Source organism: Strigops habroptila, chromosome 21, assembly GCF_004027225.2.
Source record: "Strigops habroptila isolate Jane chromosome 21, bStrHab1.2.pri, whole genome shotgun sequence".
NCBI classification, from domain to species: Eukaryota; Metazoa; Chordata; class Aves; order Psittaciformes; family Psittacidae; genus Strigops; species Strigops habroptila.
This window is the reverse complement of record NC_044297.2, coordinates 805,584-829,028: the sequence shown is the minus strand read 5'-3', so window position 1 is coordinate 829,028 and position 23,445 is coordinate 805,584.

Here is a 23,445-nt window from a genome sequence, read left to right as displayed (position 1 = left end):
AACAATTAGAGCAGCATTTATAGCCACATCCATCTCTAAAAATCAATAAACAATGAAGTTCTTTATTGCAAATTCACTTGGCATGGCAAGTCTGAGCATTAAACAGCCTCCTTTCAAGTCAGGCTGAAACATAGGTGCTGACTTTTGGTTGCAGCTAATCTTCATTTTGAATTTCCCAAATATCCCTATTATTAGGTGCTTATGGACAATTCCAGGAAATTTGCCACACAGACCTGAATGCTTTCCACAAGCCAAAGCCAAATGAGGAAGTGCTGAGCTTCAACCTTCTTCAGCACTCGATCATCTGCTGGTATGCAGGGTTCACCAAGATCTCAGAATGCTTCTGTTCAAGCTATTTCTTGTTTGTATTCATTTGTTTCCATCCAAGAGAGTACTGAGAGGGGACACTGCTGTTCCAGATGCACCTAGCCCTTCCATTATATATCATTTATGAACTAAAGACTGGCACTCTCAGCTTGCTTGGAGCACTCTAGTGGTCTGTAGCTCCTTCTGCTGCAGAAGAATTATCTCCACTACATCTGTCTGAATAACTCCTAATGATGCTTTACATAAAGAATAACTACAGTCAAACTAGCAAGAAGTGGTGATTTCAGAGCTTGACAGCCTGGGTTTGCTTTAGAGGCAACCAGCAGCTTTGTGGAACAGTCTGAGAGGGGAAAAGGATGAGTAGGAGGAGAGTATGTTCTGCACATACATGAGACAACTCAAGTCTTAACCTTCTGCATGGGACCACGTTGTTTTGCAGAGATCAGTAACTGCCATCAGCTCACTGTCTTCTACCTAGTGATTGTGCACAACCATTTCAGGACAACAGCTCCATCATAAGTTTCCAGGGGATTTCTATTCTCTATATCTTCCCATTGCTTTTACAAAAAATTAGGTAATATGTAGCTCAGGTCTTACTTAGGATGCTTGGGCTGCAAAATGCGAGTGCCTTAATGTGTGACAGGGACAACTGGGTTTCTCTACGTATTCAGGAATGTCAACCCTCATCTTTGGTACTGCCAACTTTTGTGATTTACATCAATCGAAAGGGATCCTCAAGCTGTTGCTGTTGGAATGTATTTGCTCAATTTAAAGATATAAGACAGTGGCCAAAACTTGCAAATACGATGCCAGTGTGCCTTTAACACTGATAAAGTAGAAGATATTTACTTATTTCATAACTCATTTCTCATTATTTTGAGACACCCTGGTTAGCAATTTTGGAATATTTGGGACTGGTAACGGTGCTAAAGATCAAAACTTCAAAGTCTAACATAAGGCTGAAGACTTCCAGAGCTGGACCTTTTATAATGTTTCTTCTCACAGCATCAGCTGATCAGAAAAGGAAGCAGAAAATAACCAGGAAGAATCCCAAATCCAATTCACGGTTGTTTGCTGCTTTTATTCTTCCTGTTATAGGTCATTCTACTTGCAGAAGCTGTTTGTCATGTGTATGAGCATACAGGCATTTCAGGTAGCCTACAAATGTCATCAGCCAGATGGAATCACATTTATGACCCAGCAGTAAATATCTGTCACAGAATGAACTAGATCTATGGGTTCAATTCTATAAGTTGCTGAGCCTTTCAATCGAGTGAACAATACAAACTGACTTCTTGCACACTACCAGCTAAACACATACTTAAGCACTGGAGGAATCAGGCAAGCTCAGGATGTTCTTACCTTCCCCCAAATCAACATGAGGCTTAGACGCCTTACTTATCTTCATTAAAAACCACCTTGGGGACTGCATTAATCTTATCTGGGCTTTTAATATTTCCTCAGACAGACTGTAACAAAGCTGCTTTCACAACCTCACCTAAAAGCTGCCAAAACGATGCTAGTACTCGAGGCCTCAGTATTGGGCATTCAGATTAGCTTTAATTCTCCATGTGAAAGCTTGAGAAGAGACTATTTTGAGAGAGCTATTCTTCAGACTGCAAGACTCCAAATCATGCCTGGGGATTAGTGTTTGGAAAACTCAGTAAAATCTGAACCTCCAGTAAAAAGGTTAGTGGGAAATACCTGTTTAAAAACAATGCCAGCGTTCAGCTCCAGTTCACATCATTGGCCACAATAACGCTATTCAGCGCATATAATGAGGTTCCTGAAAAGATCTTAGTCCCTTCCTTACTCTGTCTCTGATCTGGTTTTCCTCTCTCATTTATCTATTAAGAATTAAACTGTTTCAGGACAACATGTTTACTTCTAGGACTGTAAGAAAACTTTGGTGCCAAAGAGCTATATTGATATAAATATAGTATAAATATAAAAGTAATAGTACATTAAGAAAGTCGTCAAGCATCCCATGTTTTTAAATTTACACATTATGAAAGTTAATACCACCATCTATTACGCTACTGCCCATTCAAACAGTTCTTTTAACTAGTTCACATACCATGTCATGCAAAGTAAATGTTGGCATACTCACAGCAAAGATGTGGTAACAAGAGCCATGAGGTATTTACATAACATGAACCAGGTCAGCAGCCAGAAAAGCAGTAGAACAGCAACTCCCAGCACAGCAAGGTACCAATTTTCTCCACTGTTCTGAGATACTCTCCAGAAAACAAGGTATTAAGTCCAGAGGGAAATGTTTCAAAGTTTACTGCTGCAATTATCACTTACACAGAATGTTTAGCACTCTGTAGCTCAATTAAAAATAAATAGGTCAGCTGGATTGAATGAAAAGGCTCTAATTAAGGCATTTTTTACTTTTAATTTTGCCCATAAGAACTGCATCCTGAACTAGTAGTTTTATTGAAGCTACCTGATTTATATAATGCTGGATTAATTCATTTTGAATCATTATTTGATCTTTTATGATATTGCTTTGCTTTCTTCCCCCTGCTTGCAAAGAATGATTAGGCTGTGCCACTAATGAGAAATATTAATTTAATAGTTTTTAAATACATCATTAAACTAATTTCTTGAATACATTACTATTTCTGACTTACTTGGAATTCAAACACCAGCTTTCCCCCTTGAAGCAATGAAAACTTCACTCTCCATTTCTAATGTGATCAGTTGATGGCGTACAGGGGGCATCTGTCTGCCTGGCCCTGCTTCTCTTTATTGAAGCTCAGAAACTCCTACATTCAATCACAGACCTGCTCCTTCTTTATGAGGACATTAAAAAGAAAATGGTAGGAGAAGTTCTAAGGTGTCCTGTATCCCTAAATGTTCCTAAAGATAAAGTGTACTGTATATTTTAATTGGAGATCCACGTATGGATGTATCTCTGAGTGACCCAACTTATTAATCCTTAGGAGAAACAGCACTTCACCAATATGCAACAGCTGAGGAGCTTGTCCTGGGTTTTAAGTATTGCCAAGAAAAGTATTTGCCCCCACCCCAGATCCCTGAAGAAAATGCAGTCGGATGAGAAACCACTTGTTTTTGTAAGCATTAAAATAGAAAGATGAAACCAACTGTTTTACACAAGAAGGGGGGGATTTTCTTCAGCTTTTTTTTCTGCTAAGTGAATGTGTTGTTATGCCTCTATTGCTTGGTATAATACACTGCTCTCATTACACCGGAAAATAATCTGGAGGTGGAAACCAGGAAAAAGAATAATTATCTGTCTTCTAGGGTTTGGTTAGCTCTTATCATTTTGATGTGGGAACAGTTACAATAATGAGGAATATAATTCCATCAGCACTTCAAACAATGATGAGTCTTCAAAAGAAGGGGCGTTCTTGTCTGTCTTGTTCCCTCTTTCTATCAACGAATAATGCAAAAGAAGAAACATGACTGTTACCATTAGGATCACACTTGGTAAAGAGAAGAATGAGCACAATCAAACCTTATATCAGCTGCTGGGGAGGACAGGTTGTCAGTGCCAAGGCAAATGGCAGAGAACACCTAACGCTACTTTTTCCATCAGCTTCCCTTCAGACATCACATCCTGAGCCAATCTCACAAGGAAGGTTCTGGGGTTTTCAGTTAGATCAGTTGCTTTGCACAGTTCATTGCCTTTGGATGTGCTCACTTTAGATTTTGTTTGACTGCATCTGGAATTTATTTGGTGATGGATTGCATCGAGAAATGTAAGGACACATTTAATAGCAATCACCTTAGATTGTTTAGCTTGTGCAGCCAGACAGAAACATACTGATCTATACCAGGGTAATGCAATAATGGATTTAGGGAAGAGGGCATAAACACGTGTATTTGTGACAGCAACCAATCTTTCTGAGCTACATCCTTCTTTTCCTTTCCTCATGAAAAAATGCATTACCTGGTTAGACAAGACTGGAAGAAAAATGAGGTGTCAACACAGCGAAGCTGAAGACCCCTTTTGCCACTAGACAACACAAAGCAGCTGAAGTAGATACATATGCTGTTCACAAAAAAAGTTAACTCAGTTCTGATCTAATTGCACTAGTTTTATGCAATACCTTTCAGTTATTGCCAGTTTACACTGGCACATGGTGCCAGTTGGGGAGCACACCCAGAGCCAGGCTAGCGTGCCACTGAAAACCCAAACAGGTTGAACGTGTTCAGTGCACATTTCAATCCTTCGCTGCACAGACAAGTCCTCTCGCATACGTTCAAGTGAGTGCACTTTGCCAACTGATTGTATCAAATAATCCCAGGCTGTATTTTCTCTCTCCTTCCCTGCTGCAGTAAGTAGGTGGGCCTATATGTCTAAAAATGCTTTCTACTACATGGTCCTTGGAGTACAACCTGAGGCTGCCTAAGGTTGATACCTGCCCAGTTTTGAATACTCTTAATAATCAGATGAGTTTGAGACAGGGAAGGGACACTTGCATTTGGATGCTGGACTCTGTGAGATCCAGAGGAAGGTTTTATGCTATTATAGAGACGGATTGGTTAAAAACCAATTGACCTTTAAGTTCTTTGCAAAGCTTTACCCTTTTTAAAGGAAAGCACCCTGCTTCTTCCCCCTTCCTCCTCACCCCCCAGTTTTTTATTAGTATTTTAGGCAGAGATGATCATCTTCCATATGTGCATCCAGCTTGTACCACTGTGCTGCCTCAGTCTCCCAGCTGCACTGCAATAAAGAGCAGCAACATTTCTTTGCAAGATCAAACCCAGGAAGGGTGGTATTTTTTAATGCAGATCTAATTTACTGGTGAACAATAAGGGCTATAAAAGCAGTCATTTCAAGGTTAACGTGCTACTCAAACATCCAACACTTAGGCTGAGTGAATAATCCGTAACTAATTGCTTATTTAATTGCACATTCTTTGTACACGAGGCAATTATAATATTCTTGAAGGCTCTAGGTGTCGTGTCCCCCCCCTTAAGTAAGCTATAAAACTTCTATATCTGTTCTTCAACATGTGTACTTTGTTGCTTCCCTGTATCAAGCAAGTGATATTATTCCTATTTCCCAATTGGATTGTTTTTCTAGCCATTAGTTAAATAATAGCAGCTCAAGAGAAAATACCCTGGGAAGAGGTTCTGTAATGCATAGGACAACCAACATTATTTAACATATGTCAAGCAGTACAGATATTCCCAGTTACCCAGAAGTGAAGGGATAGTGTGACACGAGCTGAATTACCAGCCTGGTTTCAATCCTTCTGTTGTTCATTGCTGTATGTTTTAAATGAAAACAGAACATTCAGTTTCATTACCTTCCAACCCTGCTAGACTTTTGAAACTTAACAACTATTTCATTTACTTATTAACTTAACATACAGGAACATCAATATTAAATAGCAGCATTTTAATTCTCCCGAAAAACTACTACAGAACATCCAATCATCAGACTTGACCATTTAATACGGACTCAAATGGTTCTTGCAGGCCAGAACTTCCTTAAAATTGATATCCCATTATTCTCCGGATATTATTTAACAAAATACAATCCATCTTATTATTTACAGATTTTTAGCTATACTTTGGGACAGAAAAGGCTGACTTGAGTGTAAAAAAGCTTGTACTTTTTCAGATTACCACCTGACATAACTTGAGTTTCTCCATTTCTGCAGGGGGAGTTGGACTAGATGACCTTTGAAGGTCCCTTCCAACCCAAACCAGTCTGTGATTCTGTGATTTTACCAAGAGTATCTTTTTAAATCAATACTTGGAATCAGCTTTCTTCCTTATCAGGCTATCCCAATTTAGAGTAACAGACCCTCACCCTATCATACTTGCTGACATCCTTCAAGTACAGTATTTATAGGAGAATCCAATTTCAACTTTATTAACTTGGTCAAACTTTCCTGCACTTTGATGCAATCATCCAAAATTAAACAGTTCACAAGAAAAAATAGCCCAGATCCATTTATTCAGTTCACATTTCCATGCAGTAGAAATGACTAGCATGTTAAACTGCAAATCCCTCCAGTAGATCATAGCATCCAGGAGAAAATGTCAGGAATAATTAAGATGGAAACCTAATTTGGCAAGCACTGCTGCCAGACACTGGGTGGAGGAGAGAAGAGGAGGAAGAGAGATGTGGGAGCCTTTATCAATAATGCTACTTACATTTCTGCTCTCTTAAAATGACAAGAAACCAAACACACCAACACAGCATCACCAGTCAAAATAGAACAATTGCACCTTTAGCAAGTTTTCTTCTGTGAATGGAAGCTCTTGCTTTAAGGAATGTCAGATTTAGGGAATTACCTTTCATTATCCTGATCAATGTGAGTTTTGAGGAAGAGGTGGGCAGCAGTACCCCCCTCATCTTTAATGCAGGCATGTCACCACCAGCAGCTTTAGCTTGGTTCTAACTCCCCTGTTCTTGAAACAAGGTTAGTAGAGATGCCACCACAATCCAACTGCTCCTCAATACAAAGGTCCCTCTCTCAAGGATGTGACAGTGAGAGGTGACAAGTGCCTCCTGCCACAGGAGGAGAGGGAATTTGCCATACAGAAATCCCCTCTGTGCTGCCTTCTAATAAAAAGCCAGAAGTGGTTCTGCTGCTGTTCTGAGTTCCTGCCATTCTTGTCATTGCAATGGCTCTGCCCAGCTACGTTAACCTTTATTAGCCTTTATCTGTAACAACAGAGCTTCGACACACTTGCCCTTCGAGTCACGAAGATGCCTTCTACCAAAGTAGCAGCCCCTCTTCCCACAGGGACATGTTACCTGTATAAAAAGCACTCCTATACCAATTTCTCTAATTCTAAAGTAGAAAACGTGCTGTTCAATCACACCAACATCATTTAAACAGCCGTTTTCCAGTGCAGACAAAACTTCTAGCACCATTTCCAGCTCAAAGAATCCCCTTTTTCTTTCTCCATGCCCTTTTCTTAACTGACCTCTAGCAGCCAAAATATCATCCCCACATCTGGATTATACCCACAAGTGCTTACAACAGAGCAATGACATTTTACCGCTAGACAGCACATGTATTTTGCTGCCTACCTACAGCAGAAGAGAAGGGTGGTGATATATAAAAATTCTAATTCTATTCATTCTGACATTTACTGTGGAATTCCAGCAGTCGAGAAAACCTCTCCTTTTCAAGCCTCGCTCATAGCCAAACAGCCTAAAAAATGAGGTAGAAGTTTGCAACCCCTGCAAGGAATTTGCAAAACCAACTGACCTCCTACACGACGACACTAGAGTTCTCATTAATGAAAGTAAAACATGTAAGAAGTTGCCCAATGGAAGTTTTTGAGAGACAAAAGGATTATTTCCTACTAAAGATTAGTCATCAGCAATACATTGGGTTAGAGGAGGGTGCGCTTGTTGTCTTTTGTTTAAAGCCACTATTATTACAGGACACCAGTCGAAAGGGACATACCTACCTAAAAAAGACTTTATGAAGCTTTTTAGTGCAATACTCCATCTAATCATGGCAGACAGCACCAGCTACACAAAGGGTCTCTCAGCTGGAAATAAGAGAACAGTTTCTTCTGACAACAGTGGTGCAGGAAATAATTTGTGGTTGCAGCTCACAAATCCAAAAGCAATTATTTCCATTCTGAATACAGTCTTTTACTGACTGTATTCAGCCCACGGTGCAGCACAATAGAAGAACCATATAGCAAGGCACCTTCTGCAGGATTTTAAGGCTTTAAACATAATGGCTGGCCACCCATTGGAGCAAGCCCCATCTTTTTAGTACATGATCTTTCATTCAGCAAGGTTATTAACGTAGCATTTAAATGTAAAGTTGTAAACATGGGCTTTAAGTCTCAGGAGTCATTTAGGCTCACCCCTGTGTTTAGGATTGAGGAGAAGCATCATTGAATCAAAAAACATCTTATTCCTCTAAATTACACCAACCACTTCTTTGAGGAAAGATGTTGTATACCCAACTAGTAGCTCCGGTCGCAAGAGACTGATTCAGTAATTGCAAATGCAAACAGGCTTTTGCTGAAGCAGAGGTGATAAGAGGCTGTCAAAAGCCTTAGACAGCATTTCCTTATCATATAATTTATTCATATAGCTCAAGTGAAAGTGAACCTGCACGTTTGACTAGTCTGACACCTTTTACCATATGTACACTAAGGGAATTGTGAGGGCAGTGAAATTCCAGATCTGTGGTTGAGTTTTCTGCATGTCTTTTCCTCTCCCCTACCTCCAGTTTCATAGAGATTTCAGCTATGGCTGTTAGGGCAGCACCAGGGTAATACACAAGTTTCCTGTTCTGAACTGGGACATTATCTTATTTTAAACCCTCCTGCAGATGCTTTAATTCTCATTCCTCAGTGTCTCTAAGGAATTTGTCCAGTTCTTGCATTTAACGCCTGCAGGTAAAATCACATCTTATTTTCTCATGTTATGGTGCACCAGGATTTAAAAGAATGCTGCACAACGATAAGGAAAACTTTCCTATCCTACAGCTGCACCATTTTCTATCAGGGAAAAAAAAGCCATGTCTTAGTCCACCTTTCCCAAAACTCACGTGGAAGTAGAAGTCAGATGTTCCCTTAACTTGAAAAGGGCAAACCCCTTAATTCTCATGAAGTCAAGCTACTGATTTCAGCAGGGAATTGAAAGAATTTAGCCTCATCCAAATGCAGTCACTTGGTTTGAATCTATTCAGCCAGTTGATAATGATGGATTAGCAGCAAACAAATATCTATTCCAGTACTCCTGATCATGCCACATATCTCCTCCCTGGGCAGGAGGCATCTCCTGAAGCCATTACTCCATCCTCTTCTTCTAGAAGTGATGTAATTTCAGAAGAAAACTGGAGAGGAACAATTACAGCTTAAAACATCGATTGAATTATCTTTTTAACCCCCAGAAATGCAGATGTTTAAGGCACTACCTGCCTCTTGGCAGTCATTTACATGGCGATGGATTATGGGGAGTTTTAATATCTAATTGTTTTGTAATTCCAAATGAACTGTTGCCATGGCAATACCTCCATGCTATGTAAGATGTATTATTTACTCAAGTGAATCCTTAAAAAAAAAAAAGCCCAGACACTCCCCGACAGCTTCAATGAGAGTCCGTGAACTAACCCCTCCTTCTCCATATCTGCACACTTCAGTCATCTCAATACCTGAGACTTGAGAAGAGGTCAAGAGACAAGAGAACCATTTAGCCACTTTTTGATGCTCTGCTTTACAATAAACCCCTTGCAAAATTGATGTATTTCATGTACCATTTTCTAGCACGGAATGGGTTTGGGTTGTTGGTTTTGTGCACGGGTTTTGTTTATTTGCATTATCAGCCTGACTTATACAGTTACATCAAGAAAATTCCTTCTCAACTATGACATTTTAATCCTTGAGAGGATTAAAGTTCCCCTATCAGTCTATTAGCAATAGCCTAGAAACACTGCTTACTTTCTACCAGCACACACTTCCATCAAAACCAGAAATAACTAGGTTTATGCTTTATTTACCTTTTTAAACACAGGTTAGTAGTTGTCTTCCAAGACCATGAAGCAAACCTGGACACAATATGAACACACTGTATAAATCAACATGCTGAAAAAGGCCTTTGCTGAGAATAAGCAACATTGTACTTGATGACAGCATCTCTCCACACTCATACCTTATCAAAACTAGTTGCCTTAAAACTACATGATACTGCTGATTAGCAGTGGAATCATTTTAGCTGGTGGCTAAAGTAATGTTAAGACATTCAGTAACATCTTTTAGATGATTAAATAAATAGTACCTAGAAATAGAATCTATTGTCACGGGATTTAATGTGTAGGGATCATTTTGTACACAGGCATTTGTGTATGTGCTGCAGCTCTGGTCCCTCTCCTGACTGTTGACCGATTCCTGCACATTCCACAGGAAAAGTTGGCAAGAGCAACTGGAATGAAACAAAATCCCTTTCTGAAGAGCGTGGCAGCTGGATGCGTATATCAAATGCTTGCACACATTTGCATTGATATTTCTATGCACAAATGCTCATTCTAAGTTAATTAAAAATGCCATTAAATAAAATAGAGTTAAGAAAAGTTACTCTGGGACACGTAAGCCAATTAGAGCTGATATTAATTGTTCTTCCAAATGAATTTGATTGAGCAATTCACTGCGGAAAGTTTATACAGTTCAGCAAAGACTCATAGTTCACTCAACATACATGTATTTCCCATGAATTTAGCACTATGATTTTCAGGTTAGAGGAAAGAAAGGAAAAGCATGAGCAGAAATTCCAGATCCCAGGAATCACACAATACAGTGGATTTGTTTAGGTCTTCTATTATCCAGAGTAATAAAGAGCAGTCTGGAGTCCCAACACTAGATTTTTGCAGGATCACACGTGGCATTTCTTAGACTTAAACAGTTGCAGAGGTGAAAGGGAAGGAGTTGTTGGTAATGCCTTACCAGCTAGATTATTTGCAGACCTCCACATATTTATTTAAACATTTAAAAATGGGTTTAACATTTACCTAGCTCTAGAGAGATCACAATAAGTAAATGGACACTGTGCTATTATTAATAAATGTTGGTCACGTTCTTGCATCTTTAAATTCTCTTCTATACTATTCCCACAACTAGTAATTTTAGTGATTTGTAGTCAAAGCCCTCTAGATTTCTTTGCTAAGCTACAATAGCATTCCTTTACAGCTCCCAACTCCCACTGCACCATATATATCAAACTACTCTTTCAACTCCTGCACTTCCAAACATTTTAAACACCTTAATGGCTTTTTTCACTGAACCATAAAAATTATTTATAAATTCATTTTAAGACATTCATACAACAAGAAACTCATAACATGTCATGAAATACAAATTATGGTTACTGGAGTATGAAAAAAGTCTTTGGATCTATGTTTATGTAATGAAGGGAAAAGCCAACTGCTTCTCAAAGTGGACTCTTCTTATAAGCAATCACCAAATGCAAGGTGAGAAGATAATGAATTATTTGCTCCAAAGTAATTTTTTAAATAAACAACTTGACAGCAAAAAGCAGCATCTTCTAACGCTTAATTTGAATTAAGTGCATTTTGTGCAGTTGCAAAGAATAATCATACTACTTTATCCAGTATTTTTCACAACTAAGTAGCTGCAGCATCTGCTTTCCTCTAAGGTTAATACTAACATCATGGTCTATTAATCTTTGTTACTACTCTGTATCTAGGCAAGGGAAATCACCTCAACACTGACATTTCAGGGGAAATGTTTTTAATCAAGATTCATACATTATTAGGGCTCCAGAAGAAGGAGAGGTTGGTTTTTAACTAACTAATGATATGTGAAACATGGACAGCTGGTAGTAATTTTGGAAACCTTTAGAGTTTGGAGGCAAAACTACACAAACACAAGTACATTGAATCTGAGATGTATAGTTGTAAAAGGGAAATAAAATAAAAAAATATCTAAAACTTAAAACCAAATTCAAACTCTGAAAAATACAGGTGGCAAGTCTGACCTAAGTCACACAAGAATTGTGTGCCATGCTTGCTCTGTAGGTTACTACACAGATGACTAAAAACAAGTCATGCCTTGGGCATGAAGCTTTGCAGGTAGAAGAAGGTCTCTCTTCAATTCTCTTTGGTTCCATACTCCTGAGCCCCAGGCTGCCCTTCTCAGGAGGCAGATATATATAGCAGAGGTGTTCAGACTCTGTTATTAGCTAAGAACTCTTGGATCCACTTTCATGCCCACCTAGTCACCCTTAGGGCATCACCTCAGCCCGCTTTGTCATTACAGATCTTTTTCCAGCTGTAAGACACCATCCCCTGTAACACACGTTCTCTTTCCCTTTAGTAAATAGCACATACAGAGGAAAAGCTCATGATTATTGCCAGAGGGCCATTAAAGTAGGACTACTCAGAGAGAGTGACCTGTATTTTTAACAGTGATAGACTGGGGTTCTCTGTGGCAAATGGGTCATAACACCTCTTTCCTAGTTTATAGCAAAGTATTTCAAAGCAAACCTTAATCTGCCAGATCCATAATGTAGATTTTTAGTAAGATCCTGTGTGCAAGGAAAGGGACATAAACCAGCTGCCTTTGAATTCAGATGGAAACACTGATGATCTAAATCATCCAAGCCTGGTATATAAATGAAAAGCAACAACCAGACTAGGGATTGATCCCTGGAGAACTCACTTATGATTCACTGTAGAAGATGAAAAGCTGTCTATGTAAACAAATTGTTTATGGTCTGTTAAGCAAAAGTAAAACCAATGGAGTGCAGCAGATGCAATTCCAGCTGAGGATTCAATCTTACAAAAGTGCATGGGTCTCACCCCACAGCCCTTTTTCATAAGAACAGTCTCCCTGCAGACACTGGGACAAGCAAGGACTGCAGTATTTGCCATCTGTGCACCATCAGTCTCCGATGAAAAGAGTCAAAGCCTGAAGAAGCGCTTTGTGCTGCCATTTCAATGAACACAGAGATGCTGCAGCCAAAGGCAAGCTCTGGGACTACAACAGCATCGCTCAAGTCTTGATTCGTGATCACCCAGACAAACCTTGAACAACTCTGTTGTTCGGGGCTCCAACCTTAACTCTGCTTAACAGCGTAGTCTTATCAATTTGATGGACATTGGAGCAGGTTCACAAGGGACCTACAAAGACAACAGGGATTTTTGCTCCACCCCATCCACACCACATTACTTAAATTCTCAGGGAAGAATATGGGACAAGTGCAAGTGGGCACATGATCGAACAAACACAGGTTTCAAATGATCTCACAATGGCAGGTGTATTTAAACCCTGCTGGAGACCCTTATGTTCTTTTTAATCAACCCTGCCTCATTTCCACCAGCCTGCCATTCCTAGTTTATTTTCAGACATCATTACTCTCCACCTTGGATTTCTTTGTTAATCTAAGGAGCTGGTATTTCCAAGGCTTGAACAGCAGCTGCACCACACTGAGCAAAGGCTGTAAAACATCTGCTTGAGGTGTCCTCATTTGGGCAGATTGGAGTTATGGGGATTCAGCTAATAACCCCTGATGTGCTTTCACGCTCACCTGGCCACCCTTATGGCATCCTTTCGAGCATTACCTCACACCATGTTTTAAGTTCAGCTTTAAAATTAATGAACCTTTGGCATTTCTTGCTTACAGGTCATGATAATTGGCAATGCTGTTTGACACCAGGAAAGGATAAATCTGCTGCCTGTCATAGCCTTAGGGAAGGAATGCATGATTGCACAGGAAAAAACAGAGATTTCCAGTCCACCCTCCCACCTATCATGTAGCTGAGGTTTAGGGTTTGTAACCACCCCACGAGTACTAATTAAACTGACCTCTGCAGACTTAGACCACGAGAAGTATCAGCTGTCCTGACTGGAGAAGTATAAGTAAGTGTTTGGCACTGGAAGATACTCAAACAAAAATCCAAATCAAGTGTGAAAAATAGGACACTGGAAATAAAAGCACATAAGTGATGTTAAGCAGTAAATAATAACTAAAACTAGGCCACTGAGCAAGGGAGAGTTTGCTTAAACCAGACAACTGTCTTCAGAAAAACTGGCAAAGATTATGAAATCTGTAGCATTTTCATACTTGCCTGAGACGCGCACACACACATAAAACAGTTGTTCTAATTACTTCTGAGGGGGATAACATTCATCTCATTACTAAATTAGTGTCAACAGCAGATAAGGAAGACGCTATGCCAAACCAGCTCTTAATTCTCAAAGGCGTCTTTAAGAGTATTGTCTAAGCATCCGCATCTCCAGAAGGCAAAAAAGACTCAATCACAGGACAAATCTGATCTTAATAAGCAGGAAATCATAGGAACATCCCGCATCTGTTTTCCTCTTATTAGATTAGCAGTGGTGTCACATCTGATGTCATGCTGTTATACCCTGGCCTTCAGCAACTTAGCAGATAGGTTTTTAAGCAGCCAGAAAGCTTTTGGGAGCTACTTTTCTTGGTGAGAAGCATAAATATGCACATTGTGTAAGGATGGATTTCTCTAAGAAATGACAGAACTGCATGACTGTGGATTTAGGGAACCCAACTGCAAATATCTTCACAGGATTCAATGGTCAGGACTCCAGAAGTCACCAGTTCTTAGAAATCCATTACAATTATTTCCAGTGTTGCCATTTCCAGAATCCAGGGGTATATTTTGGTGTATTTGTGAGTGTAACTGAATTACTACAAACACTTCACACTGACAGTACTTACACATTTGTTTGCAGCAATGCACCTGACCTAACATGCATTGTCAGGTAAAATTCTCTCTGCCAGGCTGATTGCACTGGGATGGCATCTGGAATACAGGCACCAAGGATTCAGGCATGCAATATTTCAGTTGCCAGACAAACATAAAGCAAATGGTGAAAGATCAGGATTTTCACCTATTCTCTGGGAGAGCTGTAGGAATGCAGATGGCCTTTAGTCCCTTCCAGGTTCCCTTTAAGTCAGATATCTAAATGCCAGTTTTATTTTGCTGCTTATTATAATTCCACTTCTCAATGGCTCATTTCTTCCTATTGAGAGACTTTACAAGTAGTTTATCATTCAATTTTTATTTCATTTTATATTGAGAGGAATTCCAGTCCTCAAAACCTTACTTTGAACAAATATCACTGTGGACTTTCAGCTTAGCGCATCGCAAACCATTCTTACCAACAGCTAGACAAATCCAGCCAAGGTTTTCCCTTGCTCTTTCACTAAAACCATTGAGACTTTGCTGCATGACAAGAACCATGAAGAGCAACAACATTTGATTTTTGCTTCTGTTGCAAGTGTGGAGCACAGAGGCAAGGAACAAGCAAACACCCCTCCTCCAAACAGAGGGGGTTTGTCTGTTTGTTGCCATTCTGCTGGAAATGGCAAAACATCCAGACTTCAAAACATCCTCTTCCCCAGTACAAAGCAAACAAACAGATTCTCCATGAAACAAGCACAATAAATAACCCTGAAGTACTCCTCTTCAGACACACCAAATCAACCTGGTATCTTCCCCATTAATTGAGAGAACAATAGTTTCAATTACATTTCTTATCAAAACCTGCTCAATCACCATGTGAAATGTCTCAGTAGATCTGTGTTTTCCAAGGGAAAATTGCTGTCTTTGGAAGCACTCAGCTACAGCTCTTTACCACTACCACAAACATATCTTAATGACAGAGATTCTTGAAGTACTTACAGCTAGACAGAATGCTTTTGAGTGGGTCAGTGTTAATGCCATCTGTAATCTCATTTTCAGAAGTATTTCCTACAGCTTCCTATTGAGGTTCACAAAGAACAGATTTGTTTCATTGCCTCCTACAATATTGACTGTGTAAACTCTATTCATAGTGATAGCAGTTCTTAACAGCATCAGATCATCTGCTTAATTTCTGTGGACCTCAGACGAGGGTGAAGCACATGTTTGTCAGGGACAAGCCTCTGAATTAGATAAACAACGTTCAACAGCCCACAAAGTTCCTCTGATCCTTGACAAGCATTTGCCTTAAAAACCATTTTCAAACTATAGTTTTGCAGATTTAATTAAGCACAGAGGGAGAAAAGGAGGAAGGGAAACACTCTAGAATCCAACAGGAACAATTGGGCAATTATACAACCAACTAATTACCTTCAGGAAAGCTGCTGTGAAACACAACCAGAGACATTTCCAAGTTCAGTGCAGACATCCTGGAAAGCTTAACAGAAGGTGGTGAATAGTTAAGTCACGACTCTGCCACGGATATTTTAGGCTAGCACAGCAGCACTAGACAGGCTTTTGCTACTGGCTGCAAACAAGGGCAGCCTGATTTAGGGCAAGATGTTGTTTAGTGACTCAGTATATTTGAACTTCACACTATTACTGGAGCTGTAAAAAGGTCTGACGGTGCTGCAGCAGCAGTAAGGTTCTCATTAATGTAGGAAAAGACTATGTGTACCAGGGAAAAATCCTTGGAAATCCTCACCACAGAATACACAACCAGGCTGGGACTCTCAAAGGCGTTCATGTGAATTCAACACCCTTTCATGATAGTCCCCAGCACAAGGCTTGTATTGCTTCCCTGGGCAGAAGCAAAGCCCACTGGTGCAGCAATTGCAGTTTCAGGCAGCAACACTTCTTTCACAAGCAAGGTTGGCAATATTTCCTATGTCGCCAGGGTGGAAAAAAGGAATCATGTCATTGAAATCAATGCTCTTATGCTCTGTTTTGTTAATGCACTTGAATGGGTTGATATTAAACATCTTTCTGTATCTTTGCTGGAGTTCCTGGAGGAGCTCAAAAGGCATTATATACATATTAGTCCATGAAGTGATATACCTGAAAATGGCATAATATTCATTGTAATCAGGCAGGAAAACTGAGGTACAGATGAGCTTTTCACCTTTGTGGTCCTCACCAGGAATTTCTCCTAAAGCTGTAGTTCACCCCAGAGAAACAAGGCTTTGAGCAATGCAACATTACTTATTCCAGAGTCTGGGACTACTGATTTGGCAGAGGTGACACTCCTGTTTCCTGATGTTTCCACCATTTCAGAGTTTAGTGAAATTATTCTAACTAGTGAACCATCTTCTTTCACAGGAGTCTTAACCAAAGGGTCATACACTTTGCAGAGCAGGGAAGCAAGCAGTGAAAAGCCATTCTAGCCCCTATCTCCTTTGCCTATTAAGCCCTTTTTAATCCATTCTGGAACAATCTGCAGAACAAGCCCTCTCCAACTGTTTTTAATATGGCTTTTGAACACACATCTTTGACATGGCTTTAAAACATATCAATCCTTTATGTGTATCTATGCTGATGAGCATTATCTTCTGCTTCAAAAAATAGCTATTTCTGCACTTGAGTTATTTTATTCCCTATTGTTAAAATGAAAGATTGGCTAAAGCGTTTTAGCACTGCCTGTCAAGCACTTTTCTCCTGCAAATCCTAAAGCTCTGATTCTCATCATTAAGTCACTGACAATAGAAAGACAGACCTCTTCAAATAAACAATCATCAACAAATATCATCAAGGCCAGGTTGGATGTGGCTTGGAGCAACCTGATGTAGTTGAAGGTGGCCCTGCCTGTGGCAAGGGGTTGGAACTGGATGAGCTTTGAGGTCCCTTCCAACCCAAACCAGTCTGTGATTCTATGATAAATGCACATAAATGATACAGAAATTGGCCTGCAGCATCATTGCAGTATAAATAGAACTTTCTGAAAAGGAAACACATCCACATTCACTACCCAGAGCTCAACACAGAACAATAATGACCTGCATTTTAAAAGCCCTCTTGTATCAAATGCTATGCAAGCATTCAAAAGCTTTTCAAATTTCACAGACTGTGTGAAAAAAACCCTCTATTCCATACAGATAGAGCCATCAACTCCACAAGACAAGAACAATATAGTTATCAACCACTTCTCTCCATGAAAATGCAAGTCCAGCTGAAGGTCAGTCCAATAGTCTGCCTAACCCTGTTTATTTGGTAGTGATAGACAAGAACAGCGTAATCACAGACAAGCACACAATGGTTTGTCACCCATCCTCCAAACAGAGTTGCATTTTTCCAGAGCTGAAAGCTGCATCTGGAACACTGGTGAATGTGTCCTTCAGGAAATCCCACAGTAATCATTCCCTTTGTGTCTTCTCCTTACCCATCTTGATCTGTAACTTCTATCATTAAATCTAAACTGGAAGCCATGCCCTCCAATCATCCTTCTTATCCTGCACTGGGTTCCTCAGTAGCCTGGGCTAAGGAATACCAAGCAGAGCATGGCATAAGTAGTCAGACTACAGCTCTAGAAACCCACATTTGCACCTTCCCCAGGCATTGGACATACAGTTTAGCACTTGTCCAAGCTAAGAGTTGACTTACATCCTGAACTAAGCATTTGGAAGTCAACTGGGAGATTACAATTGCTGCAATTAATCCAAGTGTAAAAAGATTAGCAACAGTTTATCCAGCTTTTATTCTCCTATGACTGACTCCAGTTAATTCTACTAACACCTCCATGGACACACAGGCCAGACCCAACAGCAGCTTAATTGCTCCTCACTCTCTGTATTCTCTGTATTCGTCTGGATTGTAGCCTTAGATGCCACAGTGCTGCCAGAATATTATAATGAGAAAAGGACTCAGGAATAGAAGCACAGCATTGGGCAGATGGTTGAGGTCCTTCCTTCATTTGCTTTTCAAATTAAGTGTGCCCAAATGAGACACTTGATATCAGTTTTCCTTTTCCCATATAACCCCACATAGCCATACCAGAGAAGAACTTGGTTTTTTGCCTTCCTATGGCTGAACACTAGTCACAAATGCTGAGTTTATATTTGGGAATGAAAAGGCAAAGGGTGCTTCTGAACCTGACTTTATGGGGCCAGGTTTTATGAGACATCAAGTCTTTTAAAGCATTTCCATGCAATAAACACTGCTTCTTTCATATTGTATCTGAAATCACATCAGTGAGTTACTGCCAGAGATTGTGTATATTCCATACAAGCTGCCTGGGACTGTAAGGTCTACAAATGACACAGCTAGAAAAAGCATGCCTGGCTAGGGAAGTGGTTTGGGGTACCAAAGTCACCATTTGAGGAGCTGGGGTACTAAGTGTGATGAGGTGGCATGCCAGAGCAACATAAAGCAATTGTGACAGAACTAAAAATACAATGCAGAGCTTGTGAGGATCAGAACTAATCTTTGTTTCTCCCCCAGACAGCTTCCAAGGTAAGAAAACACCACACTGGAGGAATGAGACACACAGAAAAACCAACACACCATAAGGAAAAAACCCAAAAAAGAAAAGCCATCCCCTTTCGTTTTGTGGGACCATTCAACGTCTTTGTTAGAACATCTCATCTGTCCTCTCCCTGCAGAAGTGCAGCAATGGCAACTGTGCAAAACAACATTTCTTGGAGTAGCAAGTGCTTCATAAGCAAATAGCCACATCTTTAAGTGCAAAACAAGCAGACATGATTTCAAATGTCTGGCAAGGCACAGGTACATCATGATAGTGTGTTAAATGCATTATTCAACACACTGCAAAGTATAACATGTTAAAGTGACAATTTATAGTGTATTTACCTCCCATCAGCAAAGGTATTTGAACAGAACAGCGGGGACTTGAGCAGCAGAAATAACACAGTGCAAGAGATAACCAACCTGGAACAGCAAAGAAAACAGCTTACCAAACTTGGATGTCTCAACCCCAAAGGGGAATTAAAGGGAATACTTTGAGTCAGAATATTTTAGTGAACAAAACCCATCGCATTTAGTTTGCAGACACTGTCTCCTGTGAAAGAATTTTGCAATCACATTTCTAATATCCCCAGAGCCTCATATAAAAGTGGGTTCCCAAATTGTATCATCTACCATTTCTCTTCTACTCTTAATGATCCAAAGAACCCAGGGGGATTTTCTGCACTTAACTCTACTCAGATACAGAAATAGGAGTTCCTTCTGCTGAGAGCACAGCCTAATGAACCGGGACTCAATAGACCTGGCTTATCTTATCCCAGCTTTGCCACTAGCCTGCAGGCTGACCTGGCAGTGAGAAGGTGCATCTCCCCCTCAGTCTCTCCATTTGCAAATAGAGGATAACACTGATACTCAGCAGAACTCTTAGAAACAAGCTGAAGTGAAGCATATTCTACAAGAGCAGGCGTTATTCTGCTGTAATTAAGCACAAGACCTTTCCATTTCCCTTTTCCAAAACATTGTCTCAGCCACAAGCAAACAAAAATGTTCTGGAAAAGTTATTTAAGGTTCCAGGCTTAGGCTGATAAACAAGAAACTTGCCTGATGTAGGCACACAAACATAAAGGCAATGACTACCTCGAGAACTCAGGCAACCCACTGTCTTTATTTGCTGCGGCAGTGGTCGGTGCTGGCCCGTGTCACACAGCCCATGAGCAGCAGCAAAGGGCCATTGCTTATGTTTATTGTCAGTCATTCACTAAAATGGATGTTACACGACATTCAAAGTATGTTGGGTGACCGGGTGCAATAAAAAATTAATTTACCATTCAAAAAGCTTCTCATTTAGTTAAATCAGCTGTGTTTCAGCTGCTTTATCTGTATGTTTCTAATGTATTTATTCCCTATATTTTTTGCAGAGCTAGTGCAAAGTGAGCTTTCTTTTTTATTATTAATTTAATGTAATTTCTATGTATTCCTGGGAGTAGGCCATGGTGTAACAATTCTACTGCCACACTGCCATCTCCAGGCAAGCCAAAGAACTGTTCAAAAAGCTCTTTCAGAAGTGCATACACATATATAGAATCATAGAACAGTTTGGGTTGGAAGAGGCCTTCAAAGGTCATTTAGACCAACCCTGCAATGAGCAGGGACATCTTCCACTATGTAGAGATACACATATATATTTAAAGAGATACACTCTTTTGGAATACTCTGTTATTTCAGGGAATCTATGAAAAGGTGTCAATCATTTGCACTGTGTTTTACTTCTGGAATATTTCCCCCACCTGAAGCACACCGAGGCAGAGTTCTTGCATTCAGAGCAGCAGCTCAATGCTAACTCTTTCTGTATGAACTTGTGCCCTCCAAAAACTGCAATCTGGTTCTAAGATAGATTTTAGATGTACATAAGAGCTACATTGATCTCTATTATTCCTAAGGTGACAAACCCTGAGGCAAGTTTTCTATATCCTCCCATCAAGCTACTTCCAAGAGCTTTGAGTGACAAGGACAAAGAGTCAGTCATTTCATATACACAACTTACACTTGATTTTAACATATCCTGTCGCATTAGGACTTCCAGCACATTTATAAGGAGCACTACCAAAGACATGCTCAGTTTTAAGTTTTAGCTAGAAAGGGTCAACTAACACTGCCGTAAGGATTTCTCAACCTCACACTGAAATGCAGAGGCACAAGATAGCTGTGCTGTCCTGTTTTCAAGATAATTAAGCTGTTCCAACTAATTACTATACCCTTCAAGTATCATGATGAGAAATGACATATGTAAAACTTCTTGGAAGCGCTGTTCACTCAGCAGATTCCTTGCTTTAAACTAAGGGAGCAAAACTAATTGTTAAACCTTTTTCATTTAAAAACAGATTAAGACTATAACATTCACAGTAAAATCGTCAGGAATTATCGTGGCTCATAACAGAATAAGAGCCAGGTTTACAAAGGCATATGGGTCCATAATACAATCCAGGTGAGATGCAAAAGGAAACTGATCGTCACTACAAGCAACAGATTCCCACATCACCTCACAGGCCCTCCATCAAAGGTGGTTGGAAAAAACCACATGGGCTGTCTCTTCACTGCATGTCCCTTGTTGAGGAGGATATTGTGGTATCATGGAAGACTTCAAGGATGGCGGAAAAAACTCTCAGTTTATCAGATTTTAGGTTTCTTTTTTGGGTTACATGTTCTCTCAGAGATAGGTGGTTTCATCCTGATGTACATCATCTGATGGACCCATCTCGAGATTTGTAATATATTAGTTTAGTCCCAATACCCAAAGAGCTGAAAAGAAAAATGATTCATAAAAAAGTTCTGTCCTTTAAAAGCTTAATTACCCAAAAAGGAATTAAAACTGTGGTCTTGGACTATTGTTAGTTTCTTCTCAATTGCTTCTTGTGGGTAGAGGTGAAATAATAGAAAAATATATTGCTGGATTCTTGTCTTTCACCAGCTACAGAGACATATGTCATTATAGCACGTTAGCAACACCTACAAGCGTAGGTGCAATGCAGTCCGCTAGAGCAGCCTAACCCTCACGGTTCCTCTAAGCAAAGAGATACCAGGAGATGATTTTCTTCATGATAGCAAGCACCTTGTGTACATATGGCTTCCCTCAACAAAAGCTTGACATGCTGACCTGGCTCTGTTCCCACACAGGATGGAGAATGAACTGTGCCGGCAACATCCACCTTCGCAGTAAAACATTGTGTTTCTCAGCAAGGCTGATTATCTTTGTCTCAGTGTTGTGGTAGCACTATTTACACATCTCCGCCAATACCAGAATAAGTAGTTCCATTTCAAAAAGTAAAAATTAATCACATCCTTATTGAAAATAGTTGTATTTTCACACTGAATACAAAGCAGAAAAGGTTTCAGAATAAACCTCCTCTCATTGCTGTGTGATACCACTGAGAACGTGTGTGGCAGCTTCATAGTTCTTCATGAAACCTTGTCCACCACAGCAACCAGAAATGAATCACTCTTGGAGGGATTTTGTTTCTTAGCCTGCACTTTAACTGAAAATAAACCATTTAACTTCCATTGGAGGAGCAAAAGGCACCATCAGTCAAACCTCCCTCGACGTGCTCATCACCTACTTTATGTCAAATCAGAATATTTTTCTTTGTTCTTCAAATTAGGAAACCTGAGGACAAATTACCATAGCAAAAATCAGACTCTGCATATTAAAATCCAGGTCAAACGTTGTTTTGGTTGGGTGTTGGGGTTTTTTTACTACGGTTATCAAATTATTACAGCTCTACAGATGTCAGAAACTGAAAGAGAAATTCAGAGTTTAGACTGCCATTGAGAGGACTAGATTTAGAAAATCAGGGTGGCATTTTCAAACCAATTACCCATTTCCGATGCCCAGTTGGCAGCATTTTATGGAGCCCTCCACTAATCATGGGAGCTTCATCATTTTAAACCAACAGAAAAGTGGACCTGTTCATTTCACCACAACTTACTTCTTCAGAATTAGTGCCTTGTAGGGGGTTGTAGCCTCATGAGTACATTTGCATTTCTAGACCCCTTACTTCTTGCCTCAAGCAGTTTAAAACTCAGTTAAAGTTCAAAGAAACTAGAAATAAGAGAAAGTTCCCATTATTCAGGAGACATCCTGAATAAGTCAAGTTCAGCTCTGATGTCTGCTCTTCAAGCTAGCCTTACTAGCAAACATAAGACTAAACAGAGGAAAATAGCAGGAAATATTTAATCTCCTCCAAAGCTTATCTGAAGATTAAGCTGTAACTCAAACATTTGATGGATGCCTCTCACTTGTAATTGAAATGGAAGTACTATTGCAAAAAAACACAGCTAAATCTTTATGCTAATAAATGTCAAGATACTTCACAAAAGAGGACAGTATCATTACACCAACTTTACGCATTACCTCCCTCTGTCCCCCTTTTTTTAAGCCAGAAATCACACTATAGCCCATTGGCAGAAGCAGGAACATAATCAAGCTCTATATATCTAAAATATG